We start from the raw sequence: 14,873 nt of genomic DNA on the forward strand, positions 1-14,873 counted from the left end.
CTCCACTTCTAGACAACCATGAGAGTTTGTGTCTTCAGTCTGCACCTCATGCTGTGCAGACGGTTCTAGGTTTGTGTTATTTTGGGGGTTCGTCATTGTGTTTCTTTTTGGGGATGTTTGATGGAAAGTTTCAGTCGATGTTTTGTGTCTCGTGTGAGGTGAGCGAACAGTCAAGAGCCATCTTTAAACAAGTGTTATATTGACGTTGAAAAGAAAATAAAAGATGAGGATGAATGAAAATATTCTGCCTCTTTTTCAGATTACAAACATTCAAACTGACGACAATTTGAAAATTCACTTTACATGGCACATCATTTATGGATTGATTTATTTTAACTTCACTATTTAATTAAGAAAAGTTGCTTTAATTTAAAAAAAAAAGTTGCTTCAATTAAAACAAAGATACTTTTGCTTTAAATAAAAAGTTGCTTAAATCCAGAAAAAGGTGTGGGTTAGAAAAAAGTTTCTTTAATAAAAAAAAAAGGTTTCTTTCATCAATTATAAAAAATCAAAGGTTGCTTTAAAAAAGAATTTAAAAAAAAATTGCTTTAATAAAAAAATGTTGCTTGAATAAAAAAGTTTCTTCAATATAGTCAATAAAAGTCAAACGCATTCAAACACTTTTTGTAATTGAACATTTTCTTTGGTTTAATTCTTCTTGATGGAATAATAAACAGACAGACCTAAAGTTAGGCAGTAATAAAATAAAAGTATAGTTAGTATAGTGTATTTGTATCTAACGTGACTGATTTTAATCTCTCGTTAAAAAAACAATAAATCCAGTTTCTCGCCGCTCACCTTGCTGCCGCCTGCTCCGTCCTCGGCCTGAGACGAGATGGGGGTCAGCAGGACTCCTTTCCCCTGCCGGTCCGAGGGTTCGGTGACAGACTTCTGTGACGCCTCCCCGCCAGAGTGGAGATGCCGCTGACGGAGGCAGTCGTGGCAGCGCGAGGGGTCGAAGATGTTGGGCTGGAACTTTGGGCAGACGAGTTCTTCTCCAGTAGGGGGCATGTTGTGAGCCGAGGGGGCTGCAGCGCATGACAGGAGCCTCGGGAAGATACACCTTAAGTTTATGTCTATTGAAATACTTTGTTATTTAAAATGTGCAGAAGTTCTGATCCGTCTCAGCGCAGACGTCGTTGAGAACCGTGAGCCACAGTGAAGGTGAATCCCAACAAAGTGGATCAGTCTCAGCAACGTTCTCAACTGACCCTGGGTCAGTGGTCGTCAGTGTCACCTGTGAGAGGTTCAAAAAGTTTCTCACCTGATATCTCTTGATTCCAGGTGCAGCCGTTCGCACCTTCTCGTCGACTCCCTCGCTCAGGTCTGGTGCTTCTGCTGGCTGTGGAGCGCCGTGGCAACGAGGCCCTGAGTCAGCGTGGATCCGCCTGTATTAAATATCAGCGGCTTTAGAAAGTGAAACGAAGCGTCACGGCAGCTGCAGCCGCTCAGGTGAGCATTAATAAGTCAACAGGTGAGGGAGGTCTGGTGTAGTGACACTGTAGACCATGAGTGTAGTAACACTGTAGACGATGAGTGTAGTAACACTGTAGACCATGAGTGTAGTAACACTGTAGACGATGAGTGTAGTAACACTGTAGATGATGAGTGTAGTAACACTGTAGATGATGAGTGTAGTAACACTGTAGACGATGAGTGTAGTAACACTGTAGACGATGAGTGTAGTAACACTGTAGACGATGAGTGTAGTAACACTGTAGACGATGAGTGTAGTAACACTGTAGACGATGAGTGTAGTAACACTGTAGACCATGAGTGTAGTGACACTGTAGACGATGAGTGTAGTAACACTGTAGACGATGAGTGTAGTAACACTGTAGATGATGAGTGTAGCAACACTGTAGACCATGAGTGTAGTAACACTGTAGTTGACAAGTGTAGTGACACTGTAGACGACGAGTGTAGTAACACTGTAGATGATGAGTGTAGCAACACTGTAGACCATGAGTGTAGTAACACTGTAGTTGACAAGTGTAGTGACACTGTAGACGACGAGTGTAGTAACACTGTAGATGATGAGTGTAGTAACACTGTAGATGACGAGTGTAGTAACACTGTAGACCATGAGTGTAGTAACACTGTAGACGATGAGTGTAGCAACACTGTAGACCATGAGTGTAGTGACACTGTAGACCATGAGTGTAGTAACACTGTAGACGATGAGTGTAGTAACACTGTAGATGATGAGTGTAGTAACACTGTAGACGATGAGTGTAGTAACACTGTAGACCATGAGTGTAGTGACACTGTAGACGATGAGTGTAGTAACACTGTAGACGATGAGTGTAGTAACACTGTAGATGATGAGTGTAGCAACACTGTAGACCATGAGTGTAGTAACACTGTAGTTGACAAGTGTAGTGACACTGTAGACGACGAGTGTAGTAACACTGTAGATGATGAGTGTAGCAACACTGTAGACCATGAGTGTAGTAACACTGTAGTTGACAAGTGTAGTGACACTGTAGACGACGAGTGTAGTAACACTGTAGATGATGAGTGTAGTAACACTGTAGATGACGAGTGTAGTAACACTGTAGACCATGAGTGTAGTAACACTGTAGACGATGAGTGTAGCAACACTGTAGACCATGAGTGTAGTAACACTGTAGTTGACAAGTGTAGTGACACTGTAGACGACGAGTGTAGTAACACTGTAGATGATGAGTGTAGTAACACTGTAGATGACGAGTGTAGTAACACTGTAGACCATGAGTGTAGTAACACTGTAGACGATGAGTGTAGCAACACTGTAGACCATGAGTGTAGTTACACTGTAGTTGACAAGTGTAGTGACACTGTAGACGACGAGTGTAGTAACACTGTAGATGATGAGTGTAGTAACACTGTAGATGACGAGTGTAGTAACACTGTAGACCATGAGTGTAGTAACACTGTAGATGATGAGTGTAGTGACACCGTAGATGATGAGTGTAGTGACACTGTAGATGATGAGTGTAGTGACACTGTAGACGACGAGTGTAGTGACACTGTAGATGATGAGTGTAGTGACACTGTAGACGATGAATGTAGTAACACTGTAGACGATGAGTGTAGTAACACTGTAGATGATGAGTGTAATGACACTGTGGATGAATAGTGTAGTGACACCGTAGACGATGAGTGTAGTAACACTGTAGACGATGAGTGTAGCAACACTGTAGACAATGAGTGTAGTAACACTGTAGTTGACAAGTGTAGTGACACTGTAGACGACGAGTGTAGTAACACTGTAGATGATGAGTGTAGTAACAATGTAGATGACGAGTGTAGTAACACTGTAGACCATGAGTGTAGTAACACTGTAGACGATGAGTGTAGCAACACTGTAGACCATGAGTGTAGTTACACTGTAGTTGACAAGTGTAGTGACACTGTAGACGTCGAGTGTAGTAACACTGTAGATGATGAGTGTAGTAACACTGTAGATGACGAGTGTAGTAACACTGTAGACCATGAGTGTAGTAACACTGTAGATGATGAGTGCGGTGACACCGTAGATGATGAGTGTAGTGACACTGTAGATGATGAGTGTAGTGACACTGTAGACGACGAGTGTAGTAACACTGTAGATGACGAGTGTAGTGACACCGTAGATGATGAGTGTAGTGACACTGTAGACAATGAGTGTAGTAACACCGTAGATGATGAGTGTAGTAACACTGTAGATGACGAGTCTAGTTACACCGTAGATGATGAGTGTAGTGACACTGTAGACGATGAGTGTAGTAACACTGTAGATGACGAGTGTAGTGACACTGTAGATGATGAGTGTAGTGACACTGTAGATGATGAGTGTAGTGACACTGTAGACGATGAATGTAGTAACACTGTAGACGATGAGTGTAGTAACACTGTAGATGATGAGTGTAATGACACTGTGGATGAATAGTGTAGTGACACCGTAGACGATGAGTGTAGTGACACTGTAGATGATGAGTGTAGTGACACCGTAGATGATGAGTGTAGTGACACCGTAGATGATGAGTGTAGTAACACTGTAGACGATGAGTGTAGTGACACTGTAGATGATGAGTGTAGTGACACTGTAGATGATGAGTGTAGTAACACTGTAGATGATGAGTGTAGTGACACTGTAGACGATGAGTGTAGTGACACTGTGGATGAATAGTGTAGTGACACCGTAGACGATGAGTGTAGTGACACTGTAGATGATGAGTGTAGTGACACTGTAGATGATGAGTGTAGTAACACTGTAGACGATGAGTGTAGTGACACTGTAGACGACGAGTGTAGTAACACTGTAGACGATGAGTGTAGTGACACTGTAGACGATGAGTGTAGTAACACTGTATATGATTAGTGTAGTGACACTGTAGATGATGATAGTAGGAACACTGTAGACGATGAGTGTAGTAACACTGTATATGATTAGTGTAGTGACACTGTAGATGATGAGTGTAGTAACACTGTATATGATTAGTGTAGTGACACTGTAGATGATGAGTGTAGTAACACTGTAGACGTTGAGTGTAGTAACACTGTATATGATTAGTGTAGGAACACTGTAGACGATGAGTGTAGTAACACTGTATATGATTAGTGTAGTGACACTGTAGATGATGAGTGTAGTAACACTGTAGACGATGAGTGTAATGACACTGTGGATGAATAGTGTAGTGACACCGTAGACGATGAGTGTAGTAACACTGTAGACGATGAGTGTAGCAACACTGTAGACCATGAGTGTAGTAACACTGTAGTTGACAAGTGTAGTGACACTGTAGACGACGAGTGTAGTAACACTGTAGATGATGAGTGTAGTAACAATGTAGATGACGAGTGTAGTAACACTGTAGACCATGAGTGTAGTAACACTGTAGACGATGAGTGTAGCAACACTGTAGACCATGAGTGTAGTTACACTGTAGTTGACAAGTGTAGTGACACCGTAGACGATGAGTGTAGTGACACTGTAGATGATGAGTGTAGTGACACCGTAGATGATGAGTGTAGTGACACCGTAGATGATGAGTGTAGTAACACTGTAGACGATGAGTGTAGTGACACTGTAGATGATGAGTGTAGTGACACTGTAGATGATGAGTGTAGTAACACTGTAGATGATGAGTGTAGTGACACTGTAGACGATGAGTGTAGTGACACTGTGGATGAATAGTGTAGTGACACCGTAGACGATGAGTGTAGTGACACTGTAGATGATGAGTGTAGTGACACTGTAGATGATGAGTGTAGTAACACTGTAGACGATGAGTGTAGTGACACTGTAGACGACGAGTGTAGTAACACTGTAGACGATGAGTGTAGTGACACTGTAGACGATGAGTGTAGTAACACTGTATATGATTAGTGTAGTGACACTGTAGATGATGATAGTAGGAACACTGTAGACGATGAGTGTAGTAACACTGTATATGATTAGTGTAGTGACACTGTAGATGATGAGTGTAGTAACACTGTATATGATTAGTGTAGTGACACTGTAGATGATGAGTGTAGTAACACTGTAGACGTTGAGTGTAGTAACACTGTATATGATTAGTGTAGGAACACTGTAGACGATGAGTGTAGTAACACTGTATATGATTAGTGTAGTGACACTGTAGATGATGAGTGTAGTAACACTGTAGACGATGAGTGTAATGACACTGTGGATGAATAGTGTAGTGACACCGTAGACGATGAGTGTAGTAACACTGTAGACGATGAGTGTAGCAACACTGTAGACCATGAGTGTAGTAACACTGTAGTTGACAAGTGTAGTGACACTGTAGACGACGAGTGTAGTAACACTGTAGATGATGAGTGTAGTAACAATGTAGATGACGAGTGTAGTAACACTGTAGACCATGAGTGTAGTAACACTGTAGACGATGAGTGTAGCAACACTGTAGACCATGAGTGTAGTTACACTGTAGTTGACAAGTGTAGTGACACTGTAGACGACGAGTGTAGTAACACTGTAGATGATGAGTGTAGTAACACTGTAGATGACGAATGTAGTAACACTGTAGACCATGAGTGTAGTAACACTGTAGATGATGAGTGCGGTGACACCGTAGATGATGAGTGTAGTGACACTGTAGATGATGAGTGTAGTGACACTGTAGACGACGAGTGTAGTAACACTGTAGATGACGAGTGTAGTGACACCGTAGATGATGAGTGTAGTGACACTGTAGACAATGAGTGTAGTAACACCGTAGATGATGAGTGTAGTAACACTGTAGATGACGAGTGTAGTTACACCGTAGATGATGAGTGTAGTGACACTGTAGACGATGAGTGTAGTAACACTGTAGATGACGAGTGTAGTGACACTGTAGATGATGAGTGTAGTGACACTGTAGATGATGAGTGTAGTGACACTGTAGACGATGAATGTAGTAACACTGTAGACGATGAGTGTAGTAACACTGTAGATGATGAGTGTAATGACACTGTGGATGAATAATGTAGTGACACCGTAGACGATGAGTGTAGTGACACTGTAGATGATGAGTGTAGTGACACCGTAGATGATGAGTGTAGTGACACTGTAGACGATGAGTGTAGTGACACTGTAGACGATGAGTGTAGTAACACTGTATATGATTAGTGTAGTGACACTGTAGATGATGATAGTAGGAACACTGTAGACGATGAGTGTAGTAACACTGTATATGATTAGTGTAGTGACACTGTAGATGATGAGTGTAGTAACACTGTATATGATTAGTGTAGTGACACTGTAGATGATGAGTGTAGTAACACTGTAGACGATGAGTGTAGTAACACTGTATATGATTAGTGTAGGAACACTGTAGACGATGAGTGTAGTAACACTGTATATGATAAGTGTAGTGACACTGTAGATGATGAGTGTAGTAACACTGTAGACGATGAGTGTAGTAACACTGTATATGATTAGTGCAGTGACACTGTAGATGATGAGTGTAGTGACACTGTAAATGATGAGTGTAGTAACACTGTAGACGATGAGTGTAGTAACACTGTATATGATTAGTGCAGTGACACTGTAGACGATGAGTGTAGTAACACTGTATATGATTAGTGTAGGAACACTGTAGACGATGAGTGTAGTAACACTGTATATGATTAGTGTAGTGACACCGTAGATGATGAGTGTAGTAACACTGTAGACGATGAGTGTAGTAACACTGTATATGATGAGTGTAGTAACACTGTTTATGATGAGTGTAGTGACACTGTAGATGATGAGTGTAGTAACACTGTAGACGATGAGTGTAGTAACACTGTATATGATTAGTGCAGTGACACTGTAGATGATGAGTGTAGTAACACTGTAGACGATGAGTGTAGTAACACTGTATATGATGAGTGTAGTAACACTGTTTATGATTAGTGTAGTGACACGGTAGATGATCAGTGTAGTAACACTGTAGACGATGAGTGTAGTAACACTGTATATGATTAGTGCAGTGACACTGTAGATGATGAGGGTAGGAACACTGTAGACGATGAGTGTAGTAACACTGTATATGATTAGTGCAGTGACACTGTAGACGATGAGTGTAGTAACACTGTAGACGATGAGTGTAGTGACACTGTAGACGACGAGTGTAGTAACACTGTAGACGATGAGTGTAGTGACACTGTAGACGATGAGTGTAGTAACACTGTATATGATTAGTGTAGTGACACTGTAGATGATGATAGTAGGAACACTGTAGACGATGAGTGTAGTAACACTGTATATGATTAGTGTAGTGACACTGTAGATGATGAGTGTAGTAACACTGTATATGATTAGTGTAGTGACACTGTAGATGATGAGTGTAGTAACACTGTAGACGATGAGTGTAGTAACACTGTATATGATTAGTGTAGGAACACTGTAGAAGATGAGTGTAGTAACACTGTATATGATTAGTGTAGTAACACTGTAGATGATGAGTGTAGTAACACTGTATATGATTAGTGTAGTGACACTGTAGATGATGAGTGTAGTAACACTGTAGACGATGAGTGTAGTAACACTGTATATGATTAGTGTAGGAACACTGTAGACGATGAGTGTAGTAACACTGTATATGATTAGTGTAGTGACACTGTAGATGATGAGTGTAGTAACACTGTAGACGATGAGTGTAGTAACACTGTATATGATTAGTGCAGTGACACTGTAGATGATGAGTGTAGTGACACTGTAAATGATGAGTGTAGTAACACTGTAGACGATGAGTGTAGTAACACTGTATATGATTAGTGCAGTGACACTGTAGACGATGAGTGTAGTAACACTGTATATGATTAGTGTAGGAACACTGTAGACGATGAGTGTAGTAACACTGTATATGATTAGTGTAGTGACACCGTAGATGATGAGTGTAGTAACACTGTAGACGATGAGTGTAGTAACACTGTATATGATTAGTGCAGTGACACTGTAGATGATGAGTGTAGTGACACTGTAGATGATGAGTGTAGTAACACTGTAGACGATGAGTGTAGTAACACTGTATATGATTAGTGCAGTGACACTGTAGATGATGAGTGTAGTAACACTGTAGACGATGAGTGTAGTAACACTGTATATGATGAGTGTAGTAACACTGTTTATGATTAGTGTAGTGACACGGTAGATGATCAGTGTAGTAACACTGTAGACGATGAGTGTAGTAACACTGTATATGATTAGTGCAGTGACACTGTAGATGATGAGGGTAGGAACACTGTAGACGATGAGTGTAGTAACACTGTATATGATTAGTGCAGTGACACTGTAGACGATGAGTGTAGTAACACTGTTTATGATGAGTGTAGTGACACGGTAGATGATCAGTGTAGTAACACTGTAGACGATGAGTGTAGTAACACTGTATATGATTAGTGCAGTGACACTGTAGATGATGAGGGTAGGAACACTGTAGACGATGAGTGTAGTAACACTGTATATGATTAGTGCAGTGACACTGTAGACGATGAGTGTAGTAACACTGTAGACCATGAGTGTAGTAACACTATAGACGATGAGTGTAGTAACACTGTATGTGATTAGTGTAGTGACACTGTAGATGATGAGGGTAGGAACACTGTAGACGATGAGTGTAGTAACACTGTATATGATTAGTGTAGTGACACTGTAGATGATGAGGGTAGGAACACTGTAGACGATGAGTGTAGTAACACTGTAGACGATGAGTGTAGTAACACTGTATATGATTAGTGTAGTGACACTGTAGATGATGATGGTAGGAACACTGTAGATGATGAGTGTAGTAACACTGTATATGATTAGTGTAGTGACACTGTAGATGATGAGTGTAGTAACACTGTATATGATGAGTGTAGTGACACTATAGATAATGAGTGTAGTAACACTGTAGACGATGAGTGTAGTAACACTGTATATGATTAGTGTAGGAACACTGTAGAAGATGAGTGTAGTAACACTGTATATGATTAGTGTAGTAACACTGTAGATGATGAGTGTAGTGACACTGTAAATGATGAGTGTAGTAACACTGTAGACGATGAGTGTAGTAACACTGTATATGATTAGTGCAGTGACACTGTAGACGATGAGTGTAGTAACACTGTATATGATTAGTGTAGGAACACTGTAGACGATGAGTGTAGTAACACTGTATATGATGAGTGTAGTGACACCGTAGATGATGAGTGTAGTAACACTGTAGACGATGAGTGTAGTAACACTGTATATGATTAGTGCAGTGACACTGTAGATGATGAGTGTAGTGACACTGTAGATGATGAGTGTAGTAACACTGTAGACGATGAGTGTAGTAACACTGTATATGATTAGTGCAGTGACACTGTAGATGATGAGTGTAGTAACACTGTAGACGATGAGTGTAGTAACACTGTATATGATGAGTGTAGTGACACTGTAGATGATGAGGGTAGGAACACTGTAGACGATGAGTGTAGTAACACTGTATATGATTAGTGCAGTGACACTGTAGACGATGAGTGTAGTAACACTGTAGACCATGAGTGTAGTAACACTGTAGACGATGAGTGTAGTAACACTGTATGTAATTAGTGTAGTGACACTGTAGATGATGAGGGTAGGAACACTGTAGACGATGAGTGTAGTAACACTGTATATGATTAGTGTAGTGACACTGTAGATGATGAGGGTAGGAACACTGTAGACGATGAGTGTAGTAACACTGTATATGATGAGTGTAGTAACACTGTATATGATGATGGTAGGAACACTGTAGACGATGAGTGTAGTAACACTGTATATGATTAGTGTAGTGACACTATAGATAATGAGTGTAGTAACACTGTAGACGATGAGTGTAGTAACACTGTATATGATTAGTGTAGTAACACTGTAGAAGATGAGTGTAGTAACACTGTATATGATTAGTGTAGTGACACTGTAGATGATGAGTGTAGTAACACTGTAGACGATGAGTGTAGTAACACTGTATATGATTAGTGTAGGAACACTGTAGACGATGAGTGTAGTAACACTGTATATGATTAGTGTAGTGACACTGTAGATGATGAGTGTAGTAACACTGTAGACGATGAGTGTAGGAACACTGTATATGATTAGTGCAGTGACACTGTAGATGATGAGTGTAGTGACACTGTAAATGATGAGTGTAGTCACACTGTAGACGATGAGTGTAGTAACACTGTATATGATTAGTGCAGTGACACTGTAGATGATAAGTGTAGTAACACTGTAGACGTTGAGTGTAGTAACACTGTATATGATGAGTGTAGTAACACTGTATATGATTAGTGTAGTGACACTGTAGATGATGAGGGTAGGAACACTGTAGACGATGAGTGTAGTAACACTGTATATGATTAGTGTAGTGACACTGTAGATGATGAGTGTAGTAACACTGTAGACGATTAGTGTAGTAACACTGTATATGATTAGTGCAGTGACACTGTAGATGATGAGTGTAGTAACACTGTAGACGATGAGTGTAGTAACACTGTAGACGATGAGTGTAGTAACACTGTATATGATTAGTGCAGTGACACTGTAGATGATGAGTGTAGTAACACTGTAGACGATGAGTGTAGTAACACTGTATATGATTAGTGTAGTGACACTGTAGATGATGAGGGTAGGAACACTGTAGACGATGAGTGTAGTAACACTGTAGACGATGAGTGTAGTAACACTGTATATGATTAGTGCAGTGACACTGTAGATGATAAGTGTAGTAACACTGTAGACGTTGAGTGTAGTAACACTGTATATGATGAGTGTAGTAACACTGTATATGATTAGTATAGTGACACTGTAGATGATGAGGGTAGGAACACTGTAGACAATGAGTGTAGTAACACTGTATATGATTAGTGTAGTGACACTGTAGATGATGAGTGTAGTAACACTGTAGACGATTAGTGTAGTAACACTGTATATGATTAGTGCAGTGACACTGTAGATGATGAGTGTAGTAACACTGTAGACGATGAGTGTAGTAACACTGTAGACGATGAGTGTAGTAACACTGTATATGATTAGTGCAGTGACACTGTAGATGATGAGTGTAGTAACACTGTAGAAGATGAGTGTAGTAACACTGTATATGATTAGTGTAGTGACACTGTAGATGATGAGGGTAGGAACACTGTAGACGATGAGTGTAGTAACACTGTATATGATTAGTGTATTGACACTGTAGATGATGAGTTTAGTAACACTGTAGACGATGAGTGTAGTAACACTGTATATGATTAGTGCAGTGACACTGTAGATGATGAGTGTAGTGACACTGTAAATGATGAGTGTAGTAACACTGTAGACGATAAGTGTAGTAACACTGTTTATGATTAGTGCAGTGACACTGTAGATGATAAGTGTAGTAACACTGTAGACGTTGAGTGTAGTAACACTGTATATGATTAGTGTAGTGACACTGTATATGATGAGTGTAGTAACACTGTAGACGATGAGTGTAGTAACACTGTATATGATGAGTGTAGTAACACTGTATATGATTAGTGTAGTGACACTGTAGATGATGAGTGTAGTAATACTGTAGACGATGAGTGTAGTAACACTGTATATGATTAGTATAGGAACACTTTAGAAGATGAGTGTAGTAACACTGTATATGATTAGTGTAGTAACACTGTAGATGATGAGTGTAGTAACACTGTATATGATTAGTGTAGTGACACTGTAGATGATGAGTGTAGTAACACTGTAGACGATGAGTGTAGTAACACTGTATATGATTAGTGTAGGAACACTGTAGACGATGAGTGTAGTAACACTGTATATGATTAGTATAGTGACACTGTAGATGATGAGTGTAGTAACACTGTAGACGATGAGTGTAGTAACACTGTATATGATGAGTGTAGTAACACTGTATATGATTAGTGTAGTGACACTGTAGATGATGAGGGTAGGAACACTGTAGACGATGAGTGTAGTAACACTGTATATGATTAGTGTAGTGACACTGTAGATGATGAGTGTAGTAACACTGTAGACGATTAGTGTAGTAACACTGTATATGATTAGTGCAGTGACACTGTAGATGATGAGTGTAGTAACACTGTAGACGATGAGTGTAGTAACACTGTAGACGATGAGTGTAGTAACACTGTATATGATTAGTGCAGTGACACTGTAGATGATGAGTGTAGTAACACTGTAGACGATGAGTGTAGTAACACTGTATATGATTAGTGTAGTGACACTGTAGATGATGAGGGTAGGAACACTGTAGACGATGAGTGTAGTAACACTGTAGACGATGAGTGTAGTAACACTGTATATGATTAGTGCAGTGACACTGTAGATGATAAGTGTAGTAACACTGTAGACGTTGAGTGTAGTAACACTGTATATGATGAGTGTAGTAACACTGTATATGATTAGTATAGTGACACTGTAGATGATGAGGGTAGGAACACTGTAGACAATGAGTGTAGTAACACTGTATATGATTAGTGTAGTGACACTGTAGATGATGAGTGTAGTAACACTGTAGACGATTAGTGTAGTAACACTGTATATGATTAGTGCAGTGACACTGTAGATGATGAGTGTAGTAACACTGTAGACGATGAGTGTAGTAACACTGTAGACGATGAGTGTAGTAACACTGTATATGATTAGTGCAGTGACACTGTAGATGATGAGTGTAGTAACACTGTAGAAGATGAGTGTAGTAACACTGTATATGATTAGTGTAGTGACACTGTAGATGATGAGGGTAGGAACACTGTAGACGATGAGTGTAGTAACACTGTATATGATTAGTGTATTGACACTGTAGATGATGAGTTTAGTAACACTGTAGACGATGAGTGTAGTAACACTGTATATGATTAGTGCAGTGACACTGTAGATGATGAGTGTAGTGACACTGTAAATGATGAGTGTAGTAACACTGTAGACGATAAGTGTAGTAACACTGTTTATGATTAGTGCAGTGACACTGTAGATGATAAGTGTAGTAACACTGTAGACGTTGAGTGTAGTAACACTGTATATGATTAGTGTAGTGACACTGTATATGATGAGTGTAGTAACACTGTAGACGATGAGTGTAGTAACACTGTATATGATGAGTGTAGTAACACTGTATATGATTAGTGTAGTGACACTGTAGATGATGAGTGTAGTAATACTGTAGACGATGAGTGTAGTAACACTGTATATGATTAGTATAGGAACACTTTAGAAGATGAGTGTAGTAACACTGTATATGATTAGTGTAGTAACACTGTAGATGATGAGTGTAGTAACACTGTATATGATTAGTGTAGTGACACTGTAGATGATGAGTGTAGTAACACTGTAGACGATGAGTGTAGTAACACTGTATATGATTAGTGTAGGAACACTGTAGACGATGAGTGTAGTAACACTGTATATGATTAGTATAGTGACACTGTAGATGATGAGTGTAGTAACACTGTAGACGATGAGTGTAGTAAAACTGTATATGATTAGTGCAGTGACACTGTAGATGATGAGTGTAGTGACACTGTAAATGATGAGTGTAGTAACACTGTAGACACTGAGTGTAGTAACACTGTATATGATTAGTGCAGTGACACTGTAGATGATAAGTGTAGTAACACTGTAGACGTTGAGTGTAGTAACACTGTATATGATGAGTGTAGTAACACTGTATATGATTAGTGTAGTGACACTGTAGATGATGAGGGTAGGAACACTGTAGACGATGAGTGTAGTAACACTGTATATGATTAGTGTAGTGACACTGTAGATGATGAGTGTAGTAACACTGTAGACGATTAGTGTAGTAACACTGTATATGATCAGTGCAGTGACACTGTAGATGATGAGGGTAGGAACACTGTAGACGATGAGTGTAGTAACACTGTATATGATTAGTGTAGTGACACTGTAGATGATGAGGGTAGGAACACTGTAGACGATGAGTGTAGTAACACTGTACATGATTAGTGTAGTGACACTGTATATGATGAGTGTAGTAACACTGTAGACGATGAGTGTAGTAACACTGTATAAGGTAAGGTAAGGTAAGGTAAAACTTTATTGATATTAGTGTAGGAACACTGTAGAAGATGAGTGTAGTAACACTGTATATGATTAGTGTAGTAACACTGTAGATGATGAGTGTAGAATCACTGTATATGATTAGTGTAGTGACACTGTAGATGATGAGTGTAGTAACACTGTAGACGATGAGTGAAGTAACACTGTATATGATTAGTGTAGTGACACTGTAGATGATGAGTTTAGTAACACTGTAGACGATGAGTGTAGTAACACTGTATATGATTAGTGCAGTGACACTGTAGATGATGAGTGTAGTGACACTGTAAATGATGAGTGTAGTAACACTGTAGACGCTGAGTGTAGTAACACTGTATATGATTAGTGCAGTGAC

This window comes from Callionymus lyra, chromosome 15 (assembly GCF_982586985.1).
Source record: "Callionymus lyra chromosome 15, fCalLyr1.hap1.1, whole genome shotgun sequence".
Taxonomy (NCBI): domain Eukaryota; kingdom Metazoa; phylum Chordata; class Actinopteri; order Syngnathiformes; family Callionymidae; genus Callionymus; species Callionymus lyra.